The 9,202-nt window shown below is 36.0% G+C and overlaps 1 pseudogene; it reads left to right on the top strand.

The window, feature by feature from the left end:
- Positions 1–5,217: 5,217 nt before the first annotated feature.
- On the top strand, positions 5,218–8,972 carry LOC148285119 (uncharacterized; annotated as a pseudogene).
- The last annotated feature ends 230 nt before the right edge of the window (positions 8,973–9,202 follow it).

The raw sequence follows: 9,202 nt of genomic DNA on the forward strand, positions 1-9,202 counted from the left end.
GTGCCTTATGCACAATCAGGTGCGGATACGGTTAGACGATATTTACTATTATTCCGAATTGTTGATTGCAATGCAGTATTTGCTAAATATGACACGCAATCAATAAACACATTTATCGGGTAACGCGTAAATAGACCATATTCATATCGAATTGACAGTAAAAAGCTTTGAGCTGAGCCAAATATAAAACGACTTGTATTGCTGAAAATGAAACGGTTTCAGTTTTCTAAGGGTAGGTTTGTACAGTATACAACCTTCAAGGTCTTGGGGGATGAAACAGGAGCCACCTGGAAAGGGTGAGGCTAGAAAGGGAGCCTATCGATTGACAATATTGTGGAGCAAACCTCGTTTACAAAGGGGCGATGAAAAATTTATATCTGCAGACAAAAATACATGTTTTTATTTTTCTTGGTTTAAATTATAAAGTTTAGGTAGCTCACACATAAATAAATTGTAAATTGGCATTAATTCAAATGTATTTTTAAGATTTAAGATATATTATAACAACTCGGCTCCGCCTCGTTGCATCGGGCAAATATATTTTTTTTTAAAGATTTTTGAAATGCAATATAATCATTATTCAGGATTGCAACCTGGGCCGCGATTACAAAGGCTTTCTTCATTAATAGATACATATGTATTCTTCATTAATACAAGTCGGTATAAATTAAAATCGATATTTGTACGAAATGTATGAAAATGTAAGAAAATGTGTATATTTGTATGAAAATTTAAAGTATCCTTATCAGTTACCTGTAATTGAACATTTTTCATACAGAAAACTTAATTTTACTTTGTAGACAAAATCGAAAATAAATTTTGACTGCCAACTCTAATGTATGGGAGCGAAGTATGGAATTGGAAAAAATGAAAGAAGGTTAAATGCTGTCGAAATGCGATTCCCCGGGCGAACGTGTGATAAAACGATGTATCATAGGTGCGCAAATGTCGAGATCCTTGAACTGTGTAAGGCTGAGACATGCATTATCGACAGAATCAAGAAAGGGGTGCTGCGTTGGTTTTTTTATATTTTTTTATATAGAAGTTGCTTTATTATTTACCTTACTTATAATATACAAGGTTTATATTTCAAAAGTGGATTTTTCTGCAATTAAATTTCTTTAAATTTATCCAAACTGTTGGGATCAGGAGGGATATACTAATGTGGGCCAATCAGGAACTTCTCAGCATTTGCTTATGTGGAGAGGAAACCACTCAAAACTCTTCAGGAGAAGCCGGCCTGTTGGCAGTAGTCGACAGGCCTTCCGTTCCACTAGAGGAGTGTTCGGTGCTGCGTTGGTTTGGACATGTAGAGCGAATGGACAGCGAAAGAACGACTAAAAGAATCTACGATGCAAATGGTTGAAAGATGCAGAAAACGAGGAAGACCGAGAAAGACGTGGCACGGTCAAGTCCATCATATGCTTGAGGATGGACATGTCAAGAGTAGGAATAATCTGCGTGCGTGCATGAAAAGATGTATGAATGTAGCGGAAGCGAGGTCTGTATGCAGAGACAGAGTAATATGGCGTTTTCTCCTCTCTGCCCATCCCTGCGGGGAAACAGTGGTATGGTTTGCTGTTGTTGTTCATTAGAATACGGGCCCATTGCTGATCGGAGAGAGTCTGATTTGCGTTTCCGTTTCGCCGCGCTTGGTGCCTTGTTATGTTAATAGATTTGGACCTGGGATTCAATGTTGCCAGTGTCCATAAGGTGTTCAATTAAGACTTCCATATTCCCTTCTCTAAAATGATCTCCACCTGTGTTGTAAGATGTTAAATATTTATTTATTGAAAATCCGTGGACTACCAATGGTGTCTTTAATGTGTATCTTTAGATGTGAAATAAAATATTTTTTATTATTATTTACGCACACTATTTTAGCAAAAAATCATGACCTTTATCCATTCTCTTTAATTACCCACTGTATAACCGTTATTGAAACTTGCACCTTGAATTTTTTATAAACACATTAGGTTCTTATAACTAATGGATGCTTCGATTAATTTAGCATCTATATTCGACTAATTAAATGCCATTTTAAATGAGAATATCATTGACAATACTTATTTGTTTTAAAAAGTTGGTATTTTTATTATGCAGAAAAAAATATTATTACTTAAGCGTAGACAAATTAATTGAATTGTATACAATACTTTCCTAAATTTAAATTTAAGACATAATACATATAAAATTATTTATAAATGAGATGCACGTATATACCAGCGGCGAACCGTATATGGAAGCGATTATGTGCAGCATTAAATTTGACTAACCATAATGATGTTTTATTGTAACTTTATTTACAGAAAAACAAATAAATAATTAATATTTATTTTTAATAATTTCGACTGTTTGTATTTTGATCCAAATATAAATATAAATTTTATTAAAGCGCGCCCAGCGCTCGAGGTGAGCTAAGAAACTAGCCAATTATTCCAGTTTATTTTTTCAAAAAAATAAGTATACTTCATTTGGAATGTCTTAACCCCAGTGCGGGTTTTTTCTCATAGATTAAACTTGCAGATTATACAAATTATTTGAAGATTCTTTATTTGGAAAACAGTATTTCAAACATAATTTCTGAAGGGCTATTTTTCTTTGAGATGGTTCTTTTGACATAAGACCATAATTACTTTCATGCGTCATATTGCAGAACATATGGCGCTCTTAATTTCCAGAACAATTCGGTCAGTTGACACTTCAATTGAATACCTAATATCGACTGAATTCGTAGTGGTATTTATTTATTTATTTTTTAATGAATTATATATTAAAGTAATGGATAATATATCTATATAATATAATATATCACGAAGTTACATCGTTTGAGTTGATTTCATGGATGAGAGTTGTTGTATCACACAGAACCATAAAAAAAGATCAATTTATTTTAGGTATATTTTACTTACATTATTTTATGTACCTCCATGTAGGTACGAATATGTGTTTTTTTTATAGCTTACCTGTAAATAAAATCACCATTCGCCACTGGTATATACAGTATTATTTCTAGAGCACACATAAGAATGTATAATGTACTTTTTTGTATGGAGTTATAAGCTGAGGTAATCGGCTAGTTTTATCGTTCACTGAGAACGGGCTGGGCGCTAGGCTCACTTTATAGATATTTTTTTTGTATATTCAGATTCTGTTAATGCTAAAAACATTGGAGTCCTCAGTCCTCAGGTATACCACTGAAATAGCTTGTTCTAAAACACCAGTAGTGCAGTAATAATACTCATGTTTTCAAGGAAATTCAACGGTTTGCTGGTATTAAAGCAGTGAGTACCAAATAAATTCCACAATTTTTATAACAAACTACCTCTGACGCAGCGAGGGATTGTACACAAGATTAAGTCTTATTGTCATAATCAACCATACTTAACCATTATGTCATTTCTTTTGCCGTGAATTTCAATATTTTACTTGCCTTTTTTTTACATAATGTTTTCTTAAATTACTGTTTCATTGCTATTAATATCATGTCGTAAATGTCGTAATAAAACTTTCCTTTTCAAACAATTTTTTCTCTGTTTTTGATGTGTATTATTATTTATTATTATCTTTTTCTGAAATTAATGTATCAAATATTTTTGTGTACCAGATATTATGTTATTATCTTATATATACTTACTGTAAACTAATTTTTATTTTTTGTTTTTAACAATAATTTGTTAATACCATTTTTTTATACGTATAAGTATATGTAAATGTATGTATTTTTTTGTTTAAATTCTTTACGATTTGCTTTTTAATTCAATTACTTTTATTATATCCAGATATATTTTGTTCTTTTTACTATGCAAAGTTTCACTTTTTATTTTGCATAGCAGTATGCTTTTTATTGTTTCTACATGTATACAAAAAAGCAATGTTTATTTTTAAATTATTACTTACTATGTTTGTACTTACCTGTATATTTTTTGTGAATGCCCCTTGGGCGTATTGTAAAATTAAATAAATAAAAAAAATAATTAAAAAAATACATTCCTGTTATTTTCATAAATAATTAATGTTTTAATTAATGGCACGTAATTGAATGTTTTTGCCTAAATAAAATTTGAAAAATAGGTACACTGTTTTTCATTCAATATTCTACATGACTTTTTATAAAGTCCGAGGAGCAATTAGGGCGCGGGCCGGGGGGTTAGAACAAAAAACATTGAAGTCCCATAGTTATTAGATAGTCCATACTTTAAATGTTTTTTTCTTAAATATTCTTATGAAAAGCATATAAATCCAAAAAAACAGCAATAAATTGTGTTTTTACTTCGAGAGATACATTTGAAACAGTTTTACAACTTCTCTTCTGGACAATTTACCAAATGTGACTTCCAGCATTTCAGCTTTTGGGTACATATATTATATCTATCCTAAATTTATCTATACAAATACAAATTACTTATCCCTATCGGCCTCGTGGTGTAATGGTCAGCGCGTTAGCCTCCCATGCAAGAGGTCTCGGGTTCGATTCCCGACATGGTTAACATGAAATATTTATTTAAAGAAGTGTTTTTAGACTAGAATATTTCATAGTCCCTGGACTGGTACATGAAGCGTAAGACTGATCATCTTACCTTCATGTAACAAAAATGATTAAGAAACACTGCGTTTGGTGTACCAATGCAGTGCCATATGCATCATTAGGTGCGGAAAGGGAGTAGTGATTACTTTTCTAGTTGCGACAGTCCCAAAAAATATTTTAAGCCGCTCTCGTGTCAAATAGAAAAAAATCACATGGGTCTTTGTTCTACAATCACGACAAACTTGCAAATAATTTAATGTACAAAAATAACCTATCAAAGTAGGTACTAGGACGGGATGACTGAAGCAATTTGAACAAAGGCGTACCTAATTATGGAAGGTTTCATAGAAAATTCGAATTTTCTCGTAACCGAGTGCTTCCAATATTGGAATCCAATAATGAGACGTACATTATTAAAAAAATAATTTCCTCTTTACAATCTGTGGGAACATTTTGTTACATTGTACAGCGCCCTCCCCTCGGCCGCCCGAACAAAACGTCGCCCAGACAACGAAACAAGGGGAAAAGAGACGCAACAAGACAAGGCGTCATAGGTAATAACACACAAACGTCATTCTAAATCCCAATACAAAAATACAGCCATTATAATATTGTGATCCGAACTGTCATCAAGCTTGCTGCGCGCGCAGAGCGAGAGAAATATAATGATAAAAGTGTATCAGAGGGGGATGTGCAGTGTCGGAGAACTGGGGACGGTCATTGATTGGGTGTCAGTTTCAGTTGCTATGGACACGGGTGTGTGCAGGACCAATCAGAGCGAGGGGGAGGAGCCTGAAACAAGGGCGGTGCGGGACGTGAAACAGTTGTTAAAGTTGGATCATGGAATAAATAACAAGTCAGGGTTGGCAGAAGGAAATCAATACCTTAATTTATTTATTGTGTATGCAGACAATTGGTAGAATTCCATATTTAATTTGGTAATGTATCCAAAATAAAACTCTTTTTTTTTCAATTAGTTTGTTTGATTCAATCAGTTTGTTTTCAATCAGTTTGTTTGAAAATGTCGTAATAAGACGAAACGCGTCACAATATACCCTTTGTATATTTTATAAAAAATAAAGTAGAATTATAATCCAATAAACTTGTTTTATTTTGGATACATTACCAAATTAATTACCTTAATTATTGATTTTTAAATGTATTTAAAAAAATCTAAATTGGTTGCAACAAAAAAGGAAATCAACAGTATTTTCAGTTTGTCCAAATTTTTGTAGACAAGGACCGGATTCAACTCCCTGGGGAGCTGTTAACATTAACATATTACAACAGAGATGAAGAACATAAAAAAAGGCCATATAGATGTCTAGGCATTTATAGGGCAGATGAAAGAATTGAAGGAATATAGATGTTTAAATATGGGCAGAATGGTGAATGTTACACACTGTGTAAAGTGGCCACTTAAACCAGCCATTGACAGGTCATAAGCCCTGTAGATGCCTAGACATCTATGTTGCCATTTTTTAAATGTTCTTCATGTCTGTTGTAATATGTTAAAGAAGGAAATAATAAGGGGTTTAAACTATCAGTAAGGTCACAGTGAATCACATCTTGCTGAAGGGTGTGATTCTTTGAAATGCTGCGAATTCCACTGGCAACCCTATTAACTAGTCCAACTCGTTAGCGTCCACGTCGTGAACCTATGGGATCACACTCAACGGTGTGATCACAGCAGATAACGAGAGGATGAAAGGCGAGTTTCTGGCGTCTCCAAACCAGAATCAACTAGCTAAGGGAAGGTAACCCCGACAAAAAAATCCACCAGAGAAGGCAACGGAAAAACCAATAAGGTCATATTTTCCCAAAACACACTACAGCAAGTACATCAGTAAGCAGTCGTTCTGGCTGCGGAATACAATCGTGGCCCAGTAAAGAAATGCTTTCGCTGCAGTGATCGCTAACGTCGAGGGGAAACCCGACAACGCACCCAAAGAAGAAGAAAGAGTGGAAAAACATTTTTAGTGCATTTTAGTGGATTTTTAGGCATTTAAAGTGCTTATGACCTATCATTGACTGGTTTGATTATTCCCCTATAATAATGTTTTCCCTCTCTGTTGCAACAAATTTTGATCTAAATAACTCCCTATTGAGGAAATCCAGCCTGTCTACAAACATTTGGACATACTAAAAACACTGTTAAATTGAAAATTATCATAATACGTCTTGCAGTATCAGAGCGTATAACGGAATGAAATCTAGCTCCTTTTTACATTAATTTAATAATTGGCTTTTTAGTGTTTTCAAATAATTGTTCACAAAAAAGAGCTTGATTACAATACACAACACGAATTCTAGACCCTATTTACGAATTTTATGTATGAAATAATTTAGTTGTTAAAGACATTTACACATGGAAGCTAGATAAACAATTGTCTTGCAGCTACAAGGTGCACAAATTAATGAAATTATAGCAACTTATCTAATGATTTCAATAAAAAAACACTCACTAGACAGAGCAGTGAATTTGTCAAGTGTTCATGATGAAAAATAAACTATAAAGACACTCATATTTTTATTTTCTTTATTTCAAAATTTAAAAAATCTACAGTACATAATTTTACTCACATGAGTTAGCATACTCATTCTGGGACAGTTACTATCAATAAGATTATCACATTTAATTAAAAGAAAAATGGACAAATCTCAGAGACTTTTTTTAAAACAAATTAAAAATATTATGAAACATTAGCTTACAAAAGTCAAGGGGTATCTGTTGTTAGAATTTTTTTTTATCTAATATGATTTTATTAGCAAACTAATAAAAATTGATTTAAAGTGAATAGGCAGAAGGTGAAATTGAGTAGAAAAAATATAAAGGAGTGACCTTAGTACAAATTAAGAGGAGTGTACAGGGGTAAATAGATACAGTTACGAAAGCGAAACTGTAATTTGTAGTAACTTTAATTTTTCACTGATGAAGTTAAGACGAGTAGTCTTACGCATCAGATGCCAAAATATATTTTTATTCATAATATTTTATATCCATATATACGAGGACCGTTAGATTAATAAGTTAAAAAATTACTCGTATATGCTAAAAATCGTTTAGAAAAATTATAATAGTTTGGTTTTGTCAGCCCTGGTATCTCCTCCTCCACGGCGTGGCCCGCCCCATCGGAGGGGGGGTTGTGTGCCTCCGCCCGCGCGGGCGCCAGTAGCGCGCTACACCGCGGCCCCGACGGTCGGCCCGGACACTCTACCCTCCCTCCGTGCCCCTGGCAGATCATATCCGAGCAGGATCGTCGCCAGCAGTGATACCTCGCGAAATAGATATGCCAATTATACCCAATCAATACTGATGTCATCATCAATGTATGTCGAGAAGACTAGTTACTTTTGAGGATTGAAATGATCATTTCAAACTAAAAGAGATTTTTTAAGGCATTTCGGAAAATCTCAAATGTCTGGAAAATTTTAAATTTGACATTTTAGGGGTACCTACATACTTTAAATTTCTTCAATTAGTTGGATGAATTTTAACTGTGGTCTATTTGCATAAATTAAACGGTTGTGTGTTTAGCAAGGAACAAATTTGAATTTGACTCGAATTTTATATTAATTTGCGCAATCGTTGCCGTAGATTTTATTCGTGTCTTGTCCAAAATTTTGCGCTAAAGTTAGATACTCGTGGAACGTTCTGGGGAAGTTAGAGATTGTGATTTATGGTTCGGAGGATCAGTTGCTCCAGCCGGCCTTGAGTCCGGGCTGGGTGTTTCGAAACAGTGGCCCTCCGCAGGGCGGCGGACTCCTCCGACGTGGAGTGTGTCGGCCGGGAGATAGCTTCCTTCAAGGAAGGCGTGCTGAGCTGGGCGCCCTGGGCGGGCGGGCTGGTGCGGGCGCGGGGGGGCTGGGCGGCGCCCTCCCGCTGCCCACGCTCAGCTTCACGGTCGCCCAAGTCGCCACGGTCTGCGAAACCCTCGAGGAATCCGGAGACATAGAAAGACTAGCGAGGTTCCTCTGGTCGCTTCCCGTGGCCCACCCAAACGTCGCGGAGCTGGACAGGAGCGAGCGGTGCTGAGAGCCAGAGCGATAGTGTCCTTCCACAGCGGGAATTTCAGAGACCTTTACGCGATTCTTGAACACCACCGCTTTACAAAGACTCCCACGGGAAACTCCAAGCCATGTGGTTAGAAGCTCACTATCAGGAAGCGGAGCGCCTCCGAGGCAGGCCGCTGGGCCCCGTCGACAAATACAGAGTCCGGAAGAAATTCCCTCTTCCCAGGACGATCTGGGACGGCGAACAGAAGACGCACTGCTTCAAGGAGAGGACGAGAAGTCTCCTGAGAGAGTGGTATCTGCAGGATCCGTACCCGAACCCGACCAAGAAGAGGGAGCTGGCGCAAGCCACTGGACTGACGCCTACGCAGGTGGGGAACTGGTTCAAGAACAGGAGACAAAGAGACAGAGCTGCTGCAGCTAAAAACAGGTCATGTGCTTTTAAACCCAACCGTCCGAATCAACAAATACAATAGGTACCTTATTTATCTTAAGTCGCGAAACGTTTAAAACGTAAAGTTTGACTTAAAAAAGGTTCGACCGATTTATGGTTTTTTTTGGAGCACATTGGGACGTGACGGTCCACATAAAAATAATTTATTATACTGACAAAGGAATGATTTGCCTTATAGGAGTAGGCCTACTGGTTATTTTTGCCTA

The sequence above is a fragment of the Micrasema longulum genome, unplaced genomic scaffold, assembly GCF_059751315.1.
Source record: "Micrasema longulum isolate JH-2025_06_02 unplaced genomic scaffold, ASM5975131v1 h1tg000059l, whole genome shotgun sequence".
NCBI lineage: Eukaryota > Metazoa > Arthropoda > Insecta > Trichoptera > Brachycentridae > Micrasema > Micrasema longulum.